This window comes from Marmota flaviventris, chromosome 2 (assembly GCF_047511675.1).
Source record: "Marmota flaviventris isolate mMarFla1 chromosome 2, mMarFla1.hap1, whole genome shotgun sequence".
NCBI classification, from domain to species: domain Eukaryota; kingdom Metazoa; phylum Chordata; class Mammalia; order Rodentia; family Sciuridae; genus Marmota; species Marmota flaviventris.
The window spans coordinates 145336402-145344270 of NC_092499.1; positions in this window are offsets into that span (position 1 = coordinate 145336402).

Below are 7869 nucleotides of genomic sequence, written 5' to 3' on the forward strand. Positions count from 1 at the left end.
TATCAGATTATACAGTATGAGGTGTAGATGTATTCAATTTAACCCTCACCATGACTTAATATGCTAGGCACCACATTTATCCCCATTTTCAAGATAGGAATCTTGAGATTAAAAAAAGGAATATAATTTGTCTAATTGACACCATGGGTTAGTGGCAAAATTGGACCTCAATCCTATATTTGCTTTACTCCAAAAGCATATTCTGAAATTCAGTTTTAAAAAGTGTTGTCATTAACCTTCAAACTAGCTTAAAACATCTGACATCAATGCTGGGAGACAGATTTTACATGTTAGATCTCAAAAAGGCCCTTGTGTGGTAGAAGTAAGATAGCATCTTCTTTTCCTGTTCTATGGCACTCAATATGGTGAGATTGAGTTAAAGGAGCCTAAATTCATGATACCTAAACTCCAGTGCAACTTTGTATTCATCAATGCAATTCTGTATTCATTCTCCCTTGTGCATATAAATTTCTGTACATAGATGGTAAGTGAGAAAAAGACTTATTATTCCTTAAACTTTGAAGAAAATAAGTAATACTTATTTTAATAAATGTCCAAGAAAAATTTATTTTCCTAGAAAATTTAGTATAGAAATAAAATAAAAATGCATTTATACAAAGTAGTTATATGTACATTTATAAAAATCATTACACGCATATTTGTTCAATTTCATAGCCGCCATGTTTGTTTCTGTAGGTTATTCTGCACACATCACACTTGTTTTTTCCTATTACTATGAATACCTAATACAAATTCTCACCTTTCCACTATCAACTGCCTTTCACAAATATAGATCTAATTACATGATCCCCGCCCTACCTTCCTATTGCCTATATGACATACTATATATTCTAAGAGTAGCATAGAATTCGCTGAGCTAGATTTTTAAAAATCTTACCAAAAAAAAAAAAAAAAAGTATCATTCTTCCCCTTTCACTTCTCCTTACTGTGGTCAGAGGTATTTTGGGATCCTGTGGATATAGCTGCCTGATTTAATTCAATCCATCATGATCAAACTATAAGTATGATAAATATGTTCAGTTTTCCATATCTACAGGTTCCATATCTGTGGATCTAACCTACTCTAGATTAAAAGTAACTGGAAAAAATGACATCTGTACTGAACAAATATAGGCTTATTACCCCCTTGACAATATAGGATAACAACTGTTAACCTAGCATTTGTGTTGTATTAGGTATCATAAGTAATGTCAAATAATTTAAAGTCTATAAGATAATTGCATAAGTTATATGCAAACCCCGTGGCCATTTTCCATAAGGAATTCATGCGAGTTTGGTATCTATGTTGTACCCTAGCTATGGGAAATCCAGAAAAAATCAGACTCCTTGTTCATAAGTGGATGTTTACCAATACTGGGATTGCTATGTTATGCTTGTTACTGTTAATGCCTTACCTTATTTTTTGCCTTTGCCAATATTAAAGAGAAAACAAATGTTATTCATCCAAAAGGCCAAACAAAACAAGAAACTGTGTGGGGGAGAGGGTTCCTAGAATCCTCCATGGATACTGAGGGATGATTGTATATGGGCATGCATCCTTGGATAAGTTTGCAAACTCTCAGCTTTAGAAGTATTCTCTTCTCTAAAACTGTAATAATAATGATAATGATAATACTCCTCTTGAGGGATTCTGTGAGCATCAGACATTTATAGATCCACAGTTATTTACATGCCTACACAGATACATATATATTTACAGACCTATACATATCCAGGCATATTTATAGAAGACACATATCCATAATAGAGACTTACAATAATAATACCAATTGCTATTAATTATGTCACAGAATTGCTTACTTTCCTTACTACAGTAACAATCATCACTAGTGTATCTCTTCCAGGAGCTATGTCTCCCTGTACTTATCTTTCTGGGTGTCCCCAGCTTTTTGTAGGTATGGCTATGATAAGAACTTTCCATCTTGGTTGTGATCACTAGCTTATATGACTAGCTGTCCCATGAAACTATGATCACCTTGAGGACATATCTAATCCAAGATCCACTCACCAGACAGAAAATGGCAAGTGTTTCCTCACATCAGATTCACAAAGAGGGCTGACTCAAAGAATTTTATATGCCTCAGCTATCAGGAAGAGTGTGAATTACCTGACAGTGAAGCACCTGAGACTGACACATCCTCTGCTTTCACTCAGCTTTCTGGAAAACTGGGAAACTGATCCTGCAGAGGTCATTCCCAGGCAGCACTGTGCAAGTCTTCCTCCTCATTTTTTTGCCATATTCTGGGCTGCCTTTCCAAGCCTTCAGTTTGTGTTATATTTCCCACTCAAAAACACTCTCAGTCTTCTTGTTCTTCTCTTTCTTCTTTTTTCCTTTGTGCCACATTGCTACGCCTCTGTTAGTTGTACCCTTCTCTATGGCAGTTCTGTCAGGACATCCTTATTTCTTCCCCAGCCTGTGCTGGTGGTCCACCACCCACCTCATCTCACTCACTGTCTCTTGTTAATGATGTTTCACCAACAAAGCTCTGATCTGGAATCCCATACTTTAGAAAAGAGGTGTGTGTGTGTGTGTGTGTGTGTGTGTGTGTGTGTGTGTGTGGTGGGGCAGGGGGTGTATAGATTTATTCCCCCAGCACACCATAATTACCACAGTTATTTTTTGTTTGTTTGTTTTTGTTAATGAGCTTACAGAAGAATGACAAGTATGTCAGTTCAAGAAAGTCAGTGTGTGTTTGGCTGGGAGAGGCGAGGTGTCCAGAGAAGGCTTTATCAGGTCACCTAACAAGACACATGAAAGGGCTATTTCTCTTTCTTAGCATTAACCCTCAACTGGGAGTTAGTGCAGAGAAGGCCTCTCTCTTCACAAACACTCCAGGATGAGGTGATAAGAAGATTACAAGTAAAGCCTCTCTTCAGTTATTCTGCATCTCCTGTCAGACAGAGCAAGTTAAATTACAGCACAGGCCACAAATGCATTGATCATGCACTTGGTTTGTGCTACCCAGGGTTTCAAAGATCCATGTCCAGGATAAGTGAAGTCATCTCATTAACAAAGTTTATTTAGTAAGGAGGGCTGACCTTGATCCAGGAGGTGAGGTTCAGGGGAATGGCCCTCACTGCCCAGTGCTGAGCTCCAAATTTGTGCATGAGTATTCATCAATGAGTATTTCCTTAGAGCCCACAGGAGCTGTTAGGAGAATGCACAGATGACATAGCCCCTGCACCAAAATGACTTTCGAGTCTCTAGCAGCATCTGGCAACTCCCCCAGCTTGTAAATCCAGGCTCAAAATCATTGCTAAAAATGGCCCTTTTCCTATTCAGAATTACTATGTAAGGGTTCAAGGTAAAACTCTGGCTAAGCCCTATTACATTTCAGTCACCCTATGCTTACTAATGCATAAGATGCAAGAGTTCATTTGCTTGTTTGGACATTATGTTCTCTTACCCTTCAGTTACTCTCTTTCAGCCTATAAAACATACCATGTACTCTAACAAAGATATAAATTCTTTCAATGGTTCTGATAATCCAGTCTTCATACAAATAAGACAGGCCTTTTTGAAGCTATAACAGAAAATAAAAGAATAAATCATTAGAAACCCTTTAAAATTCTGTACATGACACTCTTCTTTATTAAAAAGACCCATTGTAAATTGGAAAGTTCTGAAGTCTTTGTGGTGAGGGGGAATGAATTATAATGACATCACTAGGTCGTGAACTAGGCCCACTGGCTACTATCCAGAATGAAATTGACTAGGGGAGATCAGATGAGCCCATTCGTAGCAGGAGACATCTGGGAGGCAGCCAGGGAATCGAGGATCAAGCCCCCTATTTAGGACACACTTCCTCTTCCTCTTCATCATCAAATCTGACCGTGATTTCCCAGGCAAGGCACTTTGCCTAACAATGCATTTCAATTCATATTCTAAAGAACACCCCAAAGTTCTCTGTGCTCATTCCTTAGTGAAAGACCTCATGAAAAATATTAACATGTCAACATCTGGCTGACACCTTTGGTACATTTTCATCATGTGGCTGATGGGAAGCATTTTGCCTTCAAATAAGCATAATTTGCCAGTCTTTTCCATCCTCTTTTTTGTCTCTCTCCCAGCATAATAAATGGTGTCTGAAGCCCAAGAGAAACTCATTTCTGTTAACAGATCATTTGTAAACCTGTAAGGGCAGCTGGTGAGAGAGGGGCATTTTTTTCCTCTGTCTTAACTTTCCTGGTTGTCTCTCTAAATGCAAAATGACACCTCATTCAAAGCTTTCTGGTGTCATCTTAATCTCCCTTATTTTACACTTTCTACCTTTTTGATATTGCTATGGTCTGCATGGAGACTTTTTACCTAATACTGTAATACCTATTATCTGAGGCATTTAGGAACATAGGCTCTCTCCGGCTAAGAATAATACAGATCAATTGGATGTCAGCAGCCCAGTAAAGTCAGCTAGTATATACATTTTTTTTTTCAGAGTGAGGTAGAAAAAAAGTATCTACTTCCTGACCTTATAGGCAGCACATTTCAATATTAATATATTTTATTCATGCTTGTGATAATGTTTTACCTTCCTTATGGTTCTGCAGGGAAGTCTCACTTCTCTCTGCAGAAGATTATTACCTATTCTGAGGGGGTTATGATTATAGATACTTACTAAGACAAGAATAATTGACCATAAAAAACCTTTTATATTCCCACAATTATTTTTGCATTGACTAAAAGTGTCAAGAAAATCTGATTTTATTAGAAGGCCCCTAATTTTGCCTTCATTTATTTTTTTTATCTGGCTTTTCTCCCCAAAATGTTTTTAGTCTGAGATATTTGGCAATCATACAAAAGAACAATTTGTTACAGAACCTTTACCGAATGGACATTCTATAATCCAAGCATAACAGCAAGTATCAAATAAAATAAAAATGTATGAGATCAGCAAAAGGGACATGCTCCAAGGTAAGGAACTGGTCTCAGGCCTAGAAAAAAGAAAGTTTAAATCAAAATTTGACTGCTCAGCTAAGAAGTAAGTCTGTGGAACAAAGGGTCAAATGCAGCTCTGACCCGTCATTCCCCTCCACCCACCAATAGGTCAGAACCCGTCAGCACTGAGCCTATTTCCAGTAAGGCGCAAAAAGCAGAGCTGTGCTTCCTGAGAAGTGCGTGGACAGCTCTAAGGGACACTGGAGGGGTAGATGGAAGAAATGCTTTAGCTGCTAAGGAAAGGATGCTGTGGGCAGAAGTGACATGGTGTCCATTTGACCCTTGCAAGCAAAACCCACTCTGGTTACATGTTTGCTCCTATCCATGCCTTTGCTGACCCAAACATTAGAAACAAGGACAAATAAAAGATCACAAATGGATATTGTGGTCCAAGCATGACTGAAACTGGAAAAAACTCTGACCAAGACAAGAAGGGAAATTATTCTATTTTCACTGGGAATTAGTGGAGGATGCTGGGCAACTCCCTCAGCCAGATCTAACCATCTATTTGGGAGACTCTACATGCACTAGCTTTTCAGAGAGCATGTGATACAATAGTAAGAAGTAGTGGCAGAGGCATGATATTCATTTGGCTCTCGAAAGCAAAACCCATCCTCGTTAGCTCATGTATATACATAGTGGGTCTTAACTATGAAAACTGACAACTAGGGTTAACAAATGAAAACAAGAATTATAGATACTCCATGTATCTGAATCACCAATTAGCCACTTACAGGAGGGACCAGAGACATTCCCCAGGTGATATGAATGGTGACCTGCTCCCATCGACCACCACCTCCACTTTATATGTTTTTCCCAGTCTGTTGACAGAAGCTACATAGAGAGAACCATCTCTCAGACTCTTTGAGGAGTAAGAGTTCATGGGAAAAAGCTGTTTTCTGCCCACTTCAAAAATTAACATCAGAGCAGAATTGGGAATTTGAGAGAATAACATGTAGATTGTGGGGGCAGCTTTATGAAAATGGAACTGACTTCTTGTTCCCAGGAGGGTGACTAATGGACTGAGAAGCCATAGAATATTCCAGTGCTGCATGGCAAAAGGGAAGAACACGGTGAGGGAGATTTTGTATGACCTTAACACAAGCCTATTTGAGATTGGAGGTGAAGTTCTCATTGGGACTATGCCCAGTACGGATCAAAAGAGGTCTTCAGAGGCAGGAAGTCTATGAGTACATTGATTAGAGTAGCCCAGGAGAGTGGGTTCTGCTGGGACTGTAATGTATAGTGTGCCTGGGAAGAAGGAGGAGCCCTGCCCAACATAGTGTTTCTGGATCTCAGAGTGTGCAGAAGACTCAGATGCTCCAGTGTCTTCAGGTGAAGCGGTATTGACATTAAAGAGGAGTTGAGAGGTTTCTAGGCCAATTTGGAGGAGGACAAAACCTTCCAGAGACATCCAAGGACTGGGTAAATCTGCCAAGGACTTCCTCTAGGTTAAGCTATACAACTTCAGAGAGAAAGACTGCATCATGAATGCTGGTTACCAAACAAAGAGAACTGATGAAATTAAAGATTCTGTACCAGACTGATAGTTCTAGCAATTTAGATATCTACTTCATTATCTCCCTTCTTGCCTCATCTTCTCCCTCGAATGCCCCCAAATCAATCAAGGACAAGGAAAACCAAAGGTGCCTTCACTTCTTCCTGGTGAGTTAGGCCAGCCAGGAAGGCCAGAATAGCTTGACCAAGATGAGGGGAGAAAGAAAGATGGGATTATGAAGAAAGTCTCATGCTTCCCTTTCCAATCCAAGCATCCATGGTCTAATAGGTTCTTGCAGCAGTTAGTGGGATATAGAAGAAAAAAAATTTGAAGCCATTATGAGATTATAGCTTTAAAATAGGCCAACAAAAATATGTTAGTCTGTTTTGAGTTGCTATTACAGAACGCCATGGACTGGATAATTTAGAAAGACACTTACTTCTTATAGTTCTGGAAGCTGGGAAATCTAGCATCAAGGGCTCCACATTTGGGAGAGTTGTTTTTTGTGTCATTCATTCCATAGTGGAAGATGGAGGACAAGAGAATGTGTCATGAAAGTGAAAGGAAGAGAGCCAAACTCCCTCTCTTATCAAAATCCCTCTACTATGGTAAGTAACTACACCTTCCTGAGATAAGTGCATTAACCTATTCACTAGGGCAGAGCCTTCAGGGTCTACTCACCTCTTAAAGGTTTGTCCTCCCAACATCCTTAGGCTGAGAATGGAGTTTCTAACACATGAATTTTGGAAGATACATTCAAACCATACCATTAATTTTTAGTATTCAAGAGGGATTAGAAAGATATAGAACACTGACAAGTTATTTTTAAAGACTAGGAAAGGGGGATTTTGACAAGCATAAAGGTCAACATTGGAGTACAAAATAAAACCACAGACAACCAGAAAGAACCTGTTTTGTTCTACACCAAACTTAAGCTTCCTCAGTAAACCAATTACGTGGCTAAGGATTTAACTATCCTACCTGCCAATCTGACCAAAATAATTGCATTCTGACCTGTTCAATAATGTAATATAAGCAACAGGAAGAATTAATTAGATTGTAAAGGGACCATTTGTCGAATAACTAATTCTTGCTGGTTACAAAGCAAAAATGTGACTGCTTTGCCAAATTTAGTTACGCGACTGGGAAGAAAAAAGTCCCTTATGTCCATGTAACCTTATTTATTTAGCTGCACTCACTGCCACTTTTTAATGGTCCTTCCAATTGTCAGGTTTCTTTTGGAGGGACAGTTGTAGGAACCACCTGTAAATAAACACACCACTGGTTTCATCTTGAATGTAGATTAAAAATAGTTTCTTGTATTATACTCTGTTAAGTCTCTTTTGGAACCTCCGAGAACAAATTGACAATTTTATCATACACTGGCAATTTCATCATTTATTTGACTGAAGGA